Here is a 13,661-nt window from a genome sequence, read left to right as displayed (position 1 = left end):
ACTTCGATGGAGAGTTAGTCTGGTTCAGTGGCGAGTGATTATAAGTTGCTTCGGATATTCGGGTGTCCTGCTTATTATCATATCGGTGATGGTAAATTGAATTCGAGAGCAAGGAAAGCAATCTTTGTGTGATTTAGAGAAGGTGTTAAAATGCTTCAAATTATGAGATCTACAGGATAAGAAGATAGTCATTAGCAGAGATGTCACATTTGATGAGGCGTACATATGAGGCCTCAAGTTTCTTAGCAGGTGGAGAAAGACCAGATTCGAGAGATATCGTAGCAGGTGGAGGATGATGTGACTCCACCCACTCCAGATAGTATTGTATCCATTGAGTCTCCTACAGAGGTGATACTGAGAGGATACAGCCGGGCATTTAGAGGTGGGATGATAGCCGGGCATTTAGAGGATACAGTGGATGGTGAGACTCGGGAGCAGGGTTATGTTCAGGAGTCCATTATAGCAAATAGACCTAGAAGGGTGATTCATCGGCCAGCTAGATATAATGATGTTATGGTCGCATATGCATTATCAGTGGAGGTCGTTAATGATATGGTTCCTTCTACATTCAGGGAGGCAGAGTCTAGCTTTGATTCGTACAAATTGAGGGAAGCTGTAAAGGAGGAGATGCGGTCTCTTCAGAAGAACGACATTTGGGAACTTACAAAGCTACCTAAGGGTAAGAAATCTATTGGTTGCAAGTGGGTATATGTGAAGAAAGAGGGATCATCTACTGGGGACATTAGAGTACAAATCCAGATTGGTTGCCAAGGGATATGCACAGCTTGAGGGCATTGATTACAATAAGGTATTTTCACCTATTGTGAAGCATTCATCGATTCAAATTTTATTAGCATTTGTAACACAGCTGGATTTGGATTTGGCCAGATGGATGTTAAGACAGCCTTTCTACATAGAAATTTAAGTGAGGAGATCTACATGACACAACCCTTAGGATTTAAAGCTGCAGGAAATGAAGATTTGGTGTGCAAGCTGAAGAAGTCTCTTTACGGTTTGAAGCAATCGCCACGACAGTGGTATAAGAGATTCGACAGCTTCATGATTGGCCAAGGGTACACAAGGAGCCCATATGACCCATGTGTTGGCCTTCTTGTTTTGATGGTGATTTAATAAACAATTTACATCTAATGTTGTTTGTCTAGTGTTTGTGTTTTCGTATTTATTCTAGGCAAACAACGTGTTGGAGGTTGGATGGAATAGATCTTCAACGATCATATCCAATGGAGGTTGGTGGAATAGTGGAGTGAAGCCTTGCAATTCAAAGTTAAAGATCAAGTTCAAGCTTTATCCGTAAGATTACCAAGTCAAGCATATTGAAGACCAATCAAGCTTGGGTAAATTAGTTTAGGGCTTATATTATGTGTGTTAATACTTCAAGCTCAATATCACACACACACACGTTTGGTTTGGTTTATCGTCATTTTGGATTATAGACTTAACGACATTATTTTATATCTTTTATCAAGCTTATAAATCTATTGGAAAGTTTTCAAAACTTTGTTTAAACTCATTTTGTCAAGATCAAGCTTTTACAAGTCCATACTTATGTGATTTTGCAAAATAATAAGATTCCACAATTGGGAAATGCAAATTAGAAAATTCTTTTTTGTAACATGTTCAAAATCACATTTGCAAACATTTCCCAAAGTTTTATCAAGTTTGAAATTGATTTGTTATGTTTAATTAAATTTACAAAATCATGTTTTTCGTTCGTGCATGTTTTTACAAAACAGATGATTTTTCACAAATAAGAAGTGATATTTAAGAAATTCTTTTTTTTAAATGTTTATCTACATGTTTAGAAACTTCCCTCAAACTTTTACCATTTTTAGAGTTGATTTACTATGCCCAATTGATTTTACAAAATCGTGTATGTCAGCAGATTTGCTGAAACTATATATCTGTGTTAAAAAAATTATTTCTATCAAATGAGAAATGATTTTTCAGAAATTATTTCTCTAACATGTTCTTCTACATGTCTAGAACTTTTCCTTAAAATTTCATAATTTTTAGAGTTGATTTACTATTTTTAAGTGATTTTACAAAGCTGGATATATAGTGCTACAGTACCAGCGGTCGACCGCGCTACAGCGCGGTCGACCGTCGAACTCTCTGGAAGTTTTTCTTCTGTTTTTTATTCTTCGCGGTCGACCGCCGATTTGACCGTTAGACTCTAACGGCTAGTTTTCCAGAGCTGTTGCTGAATTGGTTTTTTGGTCTTTTCTTGTTTTTCTTTGGCTTTGGGTTGTTGTCTTGAGTTCTTATAAATATCCATCATCCCTCAACACTTAAAGTAAAAAAAAAGAGAATGGTTTAAAGAGTTTTAAAAGAGTTTAAGCTTGTTTTAAGTTTGTTTAAGGGTTTGGTTTATGAAGAAAGTTTTACAAGAGCTTGAGGAGATTATCAATTGTATTTTGGACATTCAATCCATCTCTCTCTCTTGTTATCTAGAGAAGTTTTCCTAAACTCAACTCTAGCTTTTATTTATAATTATTTGTTGATTATCATTTCTATTAAGCTAGAATTATATTGAGTTTAGTTTTGATTTACATCTCATTGTTATACACACCCACTTGAGCTTATTGTAGCTTTCATACATAGTATATTTGGGTTGGTGAGTATTGTAACATTTGAGTGTGGGCTTTCATTGTGTTCTCATCCATATTAGAGAACAATTATTTATTGTAATTGTGCTTATTGTGAGATTCACTTTGTAATACATTTGTACACCGAGAGAAGTGTGTGGCGAGAGTCGGGGATCGTGCCAAGAGGAGTGGCGTCGGTTGACGAACCGTTCAACACTTGAGAGGGTGTAGAGTGGGATTGCAAGAGTGTTGATTGTAGAGTTTTCGGTAAACTAGAAAACCGAGTGTGAGGTGTAAACGTTATTCGGGTGAACGTAGAAAACCCGATTGTGATAGTGGAGATCTCCTCGAGGTGAGGAGCAGAGACGTAGGTCAAGTGGTTAGACCGAACTCCGTAATTATATCGTTTTGTTTGTGTTTGCATTGACATTCTTATTCTTGTATGCATATTGATGCGGCATAATTATGTACCAAAATTGCAAGTGCACAATTGATCAAGTTATAGTATAAAAAATATCGATCCCACGAGGAAGGTAATTTTAAGAGATTATTAGAATTAGTTCTTATGTTTTGTGCGTGACAATTAGAAATAAAGAATAAGTGTGATTATGGAGAGAGATGTGATGAGTGGTTGTTTTGATTTATGTGCAAGTAACAAAAAATTGAATTTTAGAGAAAAGAAATAAGAATCAAAGAATAAATGAAATCACAAGTCAAGAAAGAAGAATGAATAAAATCAAGAAATAAAATCAAGAATGAAAAGAAAGTTTAAGAAAGTCAAGATGGAGGATTCAAAAGAGGTAAGAAATCTAGAATATAATCCACTAGCTAATTTTAATTACAAAATACAAACTATTCTCTTTTTATCATAATTCAACTTAGATTTATTAAGCATAGACTATCAAACCATTTAAGGAAAGTATAACCTATCAAATTATCATCTAAGTTAAAATTACTATTCATGATAAGAACAACAAGAAGATAATAATCCTAGAATTCATAAGCATAACCTATCAAACCATTTAAGATAAGTATAGATTATTAAATTCTTCTTCTACCAATTAGTTCTCTAGTTGATTATCATAAACATGAATATTTTAAGTGAAAGAGAATAATTCATATAATATAAAGAAAATTAGACTAGTTTTATGCAATTCTAAGATTCCTACAAGAATTAATTTCACATCTCAAGAAATAAAAACAAGAAGAAAAAGAACTAATTACAAAAATAAAAAGAAAAGAAAAATCTAAACTATGAACAAGAAATAAATCTAACTACAAAGAATAAAAATCTAAACTACAAAATAAATTGCAGAAATTAAATGCAAGAACAAATTAAAGTGTAAAAAGAAATAAAAGACAAGAAATTAAATCTACACTACAAGCATGAATTTAAATCTAACTAATAAGCAATAATAAAGAAATTACTAAAAAGAAATAAAAGAGAAAAGAAATGCAAACCTTCAAATTGCTCTTCATCTCCATCCTCATCATTCAACAAGAGGAGAAAGAACAAATTTAAAGAGGAAAAAATTATTTTTATTAATTGCAACAAAAGTTATAATTTTTGGAAGGCCTTCTCAATTAAGAGTAGCCCTCCTCTCCAAATAGAGTTACAAAATTTTTCACACACCCTTAACCCCTCACTCTCTACCCTTATTTATAGTAAACATCAGTGAATGAGAGCCATTGGATTGAAATCTTATCCAAAAACAACAAATTTCAGCCTTAGATCTATAACAAACTGTACGATGGTATCGATGCAGGCATCGATGCCTGCCTTCTTCTGGTTGCTGTCCGCAGAACCCTTGTATTTGGCTTTTGGGCTTGTGTCTTGGGCTTTGGCTTGGACTTTTGGGCTTGGCATTTTCTCTTGATTTTCCATTGGGCTTTGAATTATTTCTTAAATATTTGAAAGAATTCCTTTGGCTTCATGGGCTTCATTAAATCAAGGGCTTTTTGTTGAGAGATGAGAGTTTGGGCTCTTATTCTTCATTAACTTGCAATTAAAGATAAAAGCAATTATTAGTGATATATTTATTCATATAAAATAGATAATGAGGGTATAAAATTATAATAAAATGTGATTATCACATATCTTATATTGCCTTTGTGTATTGCACTTCATATTGCCCTATCACTTTTGTAGTTTGTTTATTTCAACCTTGTGTGATTTATATATCCTTGCTCATTTTGTAATATCTTATTGCTAAGATATATCACTTAGTTCATATTGCTTATCCTAGCTTACATATCTTGTTGTGTTTCATACTTGCTAGGATATCCTAGCTTACATATCTTGTTGTGTTTCATACTTGCTAGGATAACTTGTTAATTAATTTTAATTGGTATATAATCGGATTAGATTAGCATAAGAATTTTAATTGGTATATAATCGGATTAGATTAGCATAAGACCCTAATCACCCCCCTCTAGGGTCTAACACCATGTGTTTACATGCGTAAGCTACAGGATGGTGAGTACATATATTTTCTATTATATATTGATGATACGCTTATTACTTGTAGGAAATTTTCAGCTATTCGAAAGTTGAAAGAGGAGCTGTCATCCGAGTTTGAGATGAATGATCTTAGAGAATCTAAAAAGATATTGGGTATGGAGATCAAGAGAGACAGGGTGAAGGGGAGATTGAAGCTTACACAGAAGAGCTACTTGTAGAAGATGTTGAAGAAATTTAGCTTTGATGGCAATGCAAAAACAGTTAGCACTCCATTGTCTCCCCACTTCAAGCTTTTAGCTTTGATATCACCTGTTTTAGTTGAGGATGGAGATTACATGTTGAAGGTTCCATATGCCAGTACGGTGAGTAGCTTGATGTATATAATGGTATGTACGAGGCCAGATTTGTCACATGCCGTGAGCATAGTATCGAGGTACATGCACGACCCAGGGAAGGGTCATTAGGAGGCCGTGAAGTGGATTCTACGGTATGTTAAAGGCATCGTGGATGTGAGTTTGATTTTTCAGAAAGATAAGAAGAATGGATAGGATTGTATTGGCTACGTGGATTCAGATTATGCGGGGAATCTTAACAAGCTCCGGTCTACTTCAGGTTATGTGTTTACATTGACAGGAGCACCGGTATGTTGGAGATGTACACTTCAGTCTACAGTGGCTCTATCTACTATAAAGACGGAGTATATGCCGTTGACTGAATCTGTTAAGGAGACTTTGTGGTTGCATGGATTGTTGGAGGACTTGGGGATTGCAAAGAAGACCCTTTGGGTATATTGTGATAGCATGTTGGCTATCTATTTGGCGAAGAATCAGGTTTATCATGCACGCACGAAGCATATTGATGTCAGATTCTATTTTATTCGTGACGTTTTGGATGATAGAGATGTCATATTGGAGAAGATCCACACAAAGGATAACCATGCGGATATATTGACCAAAGTTGTTTCAGGTGTGAAATTTGGTCATTATTTGAAACTATTAAACATTCTTCAATGTTGAGGGCCTTTGGATGCCATTTGGGTGAACTACATTCGGCTTGATTCCTTGGGCAAGAGGATACATAGGCAGTCTTTTCGATGCAGATGGTTGGATTTGTTGATTTCGATGGGGGGGGGGGGGGGAGATTGTTTGAGCTCTCTTTTGAGTTCCCGACTTATTGTGGATTGAGTCCGTTATCGTAGGTTGTTTCCACTTCGTCCTTGACGCAACAAGTGGGACATTTGAATGATTTGGTGTTGTCTTAGTTTTGGAAGAAGCTTCACCGAGGTAGAGAGCTGTAGAAATGACGAACACAACGACGAAGACCGTAGGAAAAGATGAAGAACCGGATTTGGGTGACTGGTGGTCGACCGCAGGTGACGCGGCGGTTGACCGCAAACGTGCACGCAACAGGAAAAAATCTCTGGACTTTTGACGGTCGACCGCGATGGGTTATGCGATCGACCGCGCCTAAACCCTATAGGTGATTTGGTCTCTGGACTTTTGGCGGTCGACCGCGAGATGGGCTCGGCGGTCGACCGCATAACGGGTTTAGGCCAGAATTTTTTTCCGCCCCGTTTTATTTTGAGTTGATATATATTCCTAATCCTAATTAATTAGGGTAAATCAAGGACGTTTTGAGTAGTTTTTGAGAGAGAATTGTTGCATCCAATTATGGGAGATTGGTGAGAGATTTAGAGAGCTTTGTTTTAAGGTTTTGATTGATTTTGTAACCCTATTTTGTATTCTTTTCATCTCTAATAGTAAGAACTCCCCCCTCCTTGCCCCGTGGACGTAAGCAACTTGCCAAACCACGTAAAATTTATTGTCTTGCTATGATTGTGACTTGTGCTTATGTTTAGTTGTGATCTATCATGTTTTTGTTCATGTGATTAGAGTTTCGTTGCGCACAACACATTGTGCTTCCTACTATAGTAGAGTAAATAGCATAGTAATTTGTTGATTTAGTATTCTGATGTTGGGTCCATGTTGGTTTCCCTCTATAAAAGGACTCATGTATTTTATTATTTTGTAGATGACTTTACTTGTATGACTTAACTTTATTTGTTAAAGAAGAGGTCTTAAGTTTCTGGTGTAATTGCACTTTTCTAAAATAAAATTAAGAAGGAGGTTTCCACTTCCATTCATGTTATTTTATGTTGATAATGCTTTAAAATATATGAAAAGTAAAGTTTCTCAATTCTATGTCATTAATAGGATTACTCATCAGACCTCTTGTCTACACACCTCAACAAAGTAGTGTGGTTAAAAAGAAACATAAACATATTTTAGATGTAGATTGGATTTTAATAATTCACATGCACGTCCAAAGTGTTTATGGTCTAATGATATCTTATGTGCATGCTATTTGATTAATAAGATGCCCTCTTTAGTTCTTCATGGGCACATTCTATTCTCTTGTCTTTATCCTAACAAAATCATGTCTATTATGATTCCTCAATTTTTTTCTGCATTTTTTTGTTTAAAATATGCATCCATGCTTGGATAAATTGTCTCCTCGGTGTGTCAAATGTGTTTTTGTCAGGTATTCTAAAACACAAAAAGGGTGTTGATATTATGATCTAACCTCTCGGAAGTATTTTAGTTTTGCAGATGTCACATTATTTGAGTCAGCTCCATATTTTTCATCTTTGTGTATGGCATCATTCCTTGCCTCTATTCCTCTCGTCATTTGGTATCGCATGTTTGTATTTTCTTCATTCAGTCAACGTTGAGTTCTTGATCTGAAGGGAAACTTGCATCAACATTAATCCTAGTATACACTAGAAGACCAAATATACTTGCCTTTCTTGCCTTTGGCTGGTCCTTCGTTTGCAGCTAAAGGCCCCACCCATTAGCAATCAACTGTTTCCTCCAACCTTGATGTCTCTATTTGCTCTTTGAAAAGATAAATAGTCTACTATTTCTCATTTTGTCTTTTATGATCTTCTTACCTCATCATATCCCACTTTATTCTGTCCTTGTCTTTTATTTCTATATCCCATTTTCTCTTTTATGATCGTCTTACCTAATCATATCACTACTTTACTATGTTCTTGTCTTTAGTTTCTGTAACCAAGTTTTATCATGAAGTTATGTTAGTTCTTGCCTGGAAGCAGGCTGTATGAAGAGATGAATGCACATATTTTTAGAGGGACTTCAGATGTTGTTTTTGCTCCTCAAGGAGCAGATAGTGTGAGTTGTCACATGGTTTTCATTGAGAAATATTGGTATGATGGTTCAATGGCAAAAATACAATGCCAGAATGGTTGCTAAAGGTTTTACTCATATATATGAGGTTGATTATTTTGAGACCTTTCTTTCCCGTTTCTCATCTCAACTGCATTTGTATTTTGTTCTCCAATGCTGTTAAACTAGAGTCATCTATATGGAGCACTTTGGGTATGTTATTTAGAGGGAGTCTGATCTATGCAAGCTTAAAAAGGAAATTAATGGACTGAAACTGAATTTGTGACCTTGGTTTAAAAAGTTTGACCAAGTGATAGCTAGTATTTGTTTTTAGCTTGTTAGGTCATTTGGTCTTTATTCGTTATGCTGCTTTGAGAATAGCGATCTTGGCTATAAATGTTGATGATATTTAGTTGGCTTTGAGTAATACATGTGGTTTGGTAAAAACCAAAAGAGTATCTCAAGCATTATCATGTGACCGAAATACTTTCTTGAAATTGAAGTTGTTTATCAATAGTATAAGTTACTTCTCTCCCAAAGGAAGTATATCTTAGATCTCCTAGAGGAAACTGGTCTTCTAGTTTGCAAGATGGTTGTAGGCATCGAAAATTGCCTATAGGTCTCCACGAACGGTTCAGTGTTAAAGAACGATGACGAACGTCACTATCCGATCCACATGAGCCTAATCGACGTCGACGAACGACTGAAGTGAATCAATGAGTTACGTGAGCTGATAGGATTTCGGAACAACCAAGACCCGGACCAATCGGGAACCCGGCACTGTTCACAAAAAGGACAACGCCCCTCGCACCTCGACCACTCTACAGATAATCCAATCACCAGAGCGGATCGAATTCTTCGTCAAGCATCCAACGCACCCGGAATCACTCAAATCCGAATCCGGACGAAGAATCTACAGGGAAACCAACAAAACACCTCAAATGGAGTCTCGGCAAGCTCGAAACACCCGAGGGGTGTCTTGGCAAAGCCGAGACACCCTAGGGTGTCTCGGCCTGGCCGAGACACCCCAAGGGTGTCTCGGCCATGGCCGAGACACCAGGGGTGTCCGCACCCTCTCGTGGTCCCCTAGACCCCTCCTAGAGCCTATAAATAGCCCCCTTGGGCCTTGCTTTTGAAAGGAGGATTTTTGGAGAGCCTTGGCGAAGCCCTGCTGCAGTGAAGAGTGCTCGTGAGCTTCAGCAAAAGGAGGAGTGGTCTACATCAGCCTTCATCACATAGACGAAACTCTGCCCGATTTTATCGGACCAGATCTGAGTGCCCCGGTGGTCCACGGATATCAACATCCCCGTCACAGGCAAAAGACCCACGCAAGCAAGAGATGACAAACAGATCTTGCGTTTGTTTGAAAAGAGTTGTATCTATTTTGTTTTCATTGTGTACCGGTCTTATAAAAAGGCTATCTTTTTATTTCATTGTAACGATTGAAGTTGTAATGAATGCAGCAATGAATACAGCAACTTTTTCCGCAAACAAGCTGGCGACCACAGTGGGAGCCAACGGCATCGCAACCGACGCCGTCGTGACGCAACCAGCACTCAAGATCGGGGTGAATGAAGAACACGAGCTCGATCAACAACGGTTCAAAGAAGGCCTCTCTTCCTCCTCCTCCAGATCCGCCTCTCCAAACGGGTACAGAAAGGTAACCTCTTTCATAAATGATTGCAGGTCCTTCGGTTCAAAAATCCAAGACCCCGTTGCCGCCTCTGCACTTGCACCACGCGACGTCCCCACGTCGTCCAAAATGGTCGAGATCGCAGATCCGGACTCCTCTTCCGCCGAGGAGATGACTTCTGAAGACGCTCCGGCATTATCAAAGAGAGCACGACAAAGACAGCGTCAACGTCTTGCTCGACAGCTGGCCGAGGCTTTGGAGCCGATGGATGGGATCCGCTATAACGTAGATCTAAAATCCAGGCAACGCCAGGAGCAACCACGGCAAACAACCAGCCCCTCCTCCGAAGCAGAAACGAACAAATGGGTTCAAGTCAAAAGAACCCGTTCTACTCTCGAGGAGCGAATCCAGAAGCGCCGCGCCTTGCGTGCGCATGCCCGAGCCCTGGTCCAAAAAGCACGAGAGATGCTAAAGGGAGAGGCCGTTAAGAGATCGCCGAGGTCCGAACGAGTTTGGATGCCAAAGGCCGAATCAACGCCTAAGGTAAAAGCAGGTAATATTGCTCTCCAACCTTCGTCCATTTCAGGTCCCGAACCTTCGGTAAAGCCCCACCGCAGCGTGGATTTCCCCAAGTTCAAGAATCCTCTGAACAACCGTATCGACGCTCTACCCGAGAATCGAGGAAAAGCGCTTGTCAAGGAAAGCTGGGGATCGTTGAAGGAGCTTCGAGCCAACATCCAGACTGGGGGTCGTACACGATCTCCTAACAAATCGATCTCTGCAACAACCAGCTCGGCGGTGCGTGCAAAGGACCAAGAGCCCGTTAAGGTTTCACCCTCACAAAGGAGTGATTCCAAACGTGCGACTCTTGCAGAGGCCAACAAGGCAATGTTTACTCAGAAGAAGACGCGTCGGACAGACGAACGCGTTATACCTGAGAACCCATGTGAGCAGCCGATAGGTTACTCCGACCGCAACGTCGATGAGTTGTACTATCGGGCTGGGGGTGCGGATGAATCTCGAAAGAGAAACACCCGGGAAGCGGATTCTCATTGTCCGTGTACCAAACTTATCAGGGCAGTATTATCAGCCTGTAGCTGCCCCAAGACCGCTCCACAGAGGGTCTCGATATTCGAGGGAATCTCCGATGGAACGACAAAGCCCAAATCAAGGCGTTCTCACCAAAGAGGATCAATTGCTCGAGATGATGAACCCCTAGAAGTGACTATCAACATGGTCAACAAGGGAAAATCCCCAATCATTTCAGGTGATTCTGACCCTAATTCCTCTCCAAGAAGCAGGGTCAATTCGGGAACAGCTCAGCTTCAGCTAGAAGCCGTCAGATATGACAATTACTGTGGGATCCATGAGGGAGTACATTCCGATGATGAACTCTCGGATTCCTATTCCGCTCTCGCTTCTGACGAGACAACGTCTAGCATAGGACAAGCTCGAGAGGTGCTCATGGTCAATACAGATCAGATAGCCAAAATCATTGAAGAGGCCCTGACTAAGCAGAAGGAAATCTTCAAGTTTGAAATGGAAGTGGCTATGCAAGAGATGAGACAAATGCACGATCAACGAATCCGAGCTTTGTCGAACCAGCTAGTTGAGTCCAGCCATCGCACCCAGAACGCCGCAGTCGACAGCGATTTGGAGGTGGTTGAAATCGTCATGGCCAACGCACCGCCCAAGAATACTGGGGGTGGCCCCACTAAAAATAACAACGCTGGGGGTGGACCCACCAGTGACGACAACACTGGGGGTGGCCGTATCCAACCATCGCACCCAGAACGCCGCAGTTAGCAACAATCCGGAGGTGGTGGAAATCGTCATGGCCAACGCACCACCCAAGAATACTGGGGGTGGCCCCACTAAAAATAACAACACTGGGGGTGGACCCACCAGTAGTGACAACACTGGGGGTGGCCGTATGATTCCTCTCGAAACTTATCCAAAACAGGATATGGGTGAGGCCGAAAAGATAAAGGAGCTCGAAAGAAAAATCGAAGCCCTGATGTCTGTTCGGGAGGTGAAGAGGACCGGCATTCCGTGTCCTTACCCGAGAAAGTGGGATTCGATCCCGTATCCGGCGAAGTTCAACCTGATCAACTTCACGCCGTTCAACGGGAAGGGCTCGCCCACGCAGCATCTGATTTATTTCAAGTCCCACTTGGGGGTGATCTCGGGCAACGAGCCTTTGATGGTTCGGTCATTCGTTGGCACCCTTCGCGGGCCTGCCTTCGATTGGTACCGCCGTCTCAAGCCCGGAAGCATCAACAGCTGGGAGGACTTGGAAGGCATGTTTCTCGCCCATTTCTTCGATGATGACACCGAGGTGTCGATCAGGACACTCTTCGACGAGAAACAAAAAGGCGGAGAGTCGGTGGATACCTTCATCAAACGCTTCCGCAATCAGGCAATGAACTGCAGGGATCCCGTCACGGAGGAATTCCTCTTGCAGACTTGTCAGAACAACTTGTCCATCAACATCTTGGACGTGATGGGAATAGAGTCGCTCAATACCTGGAAGGAGTTGAAGGTACGCGGAGAGCAAGCCGAACGATTCCTCAAAAGGAAGAAAGCCGAGAGGAGCCAACTGATGGTCAACCCTCTGGATTCGGATCTCGTACCTCATGATGAAGGGGACGCACCTGCAACTGTTATTGACGATAATCAAACGTCGCAACAGCAGTCCTGGGAACAGCACGACAGCTCGGATGAGACGCTCCAAAACGAGTACTCGTTCAAAGACGAAGACGTTCCAGCTATCTTCGAGACCCTTCTCGAAAACAACAAAATCAAGCTCCCGCCCATTACGAATCAGGAGGAAGATGGCGATTCTGCGGACCCAACGTACTGCGAGTACCACAGAAGGATCCTCCACCCCACCAAGGAATGCTTTGCTCTCAAGAATAGCATCCAGACCTTGGTTGAAGCCGGCGTTATAACGCTAGGGTAAGCCAATTGAAAACGGCATTACTCCAAAGAGTACAAGAGTATAAACTGTTTCTCAACACTCCGACGAGTATACGAGTATAAACTGCTTCTCAACACTCCGACAAGTATAAGAGTATAAACTGCTTCTTGACACTCCGAAGAGTATATGAGTATAAACTGCTTCTCAATCCTCCGACCGGTATAAGAGGTTAAACTGCTCCCCGATACTCCAATAGGTATATGAGTCTAAACTATTTTCTACCATTGACGGGAAGTTCCCGGAGGATATTACACTAATATTCTTAAGGATAACCCGGTCGGGTAACAAAGTCAAACCCAGTTCCAAGAGAGAAGCTGGAGGTGGATAATCTAATGCATCGGGAAGTTCCCGGAAGAATACCACATGGATATTCTTAGGGATAACCCAATCATTGTGGAATTGGTGAATAAGAAATTCACGCTCGAACCCTGAAGGTCAGAATATCTCTCCTTATTTTCTAACTCTTATGAGTTATTTTTGTGAGAAGAGATCCAATTTTCTAGTAGGTTAATCTTTCCTCACCAAACCATCTGCTGAAACGACAGTGGATCCACCAACATTTCCATTTGCCCGTCATTGGCATTTCCTAGCATTAAAGTCTCCCTTTGAGTGATAATACGAGTTGGCGTTTCCTTGCTACCCGTATTCCACTTTCTTTGTTTTCTGGTCAAACCTATAAAAGTTAGGGCCAAAGCCAAAATCCCCTCTTGATTCCTCCAATGAACGAGAGGTACAGTTAGGGTCATCTCAAACTCCTGCTGGGTCAAACCTTCGTACAGTTAGGGCCACAGTCAAA

Source organism: Asparagus officinalis, chromosome 8 (genome assembly GCF_001876935.1).
Source record: "Asparagus officinalis chromosome 8, Aspof.V1, whole genome shotgun sequence".
Classification (NCBI taxonomy): domain Eukaryota; kingdom Viridiplantae; phylum Streptophyta; class Magnoliopsida; order Asparagales; family Asparagaceae; genus Asparagus; species Asparagus officinalis.
The sequence above is the reverse complement of the archived record's forward strand: the minus strand, read 5'-3'. Positions refer to the sequence as shown.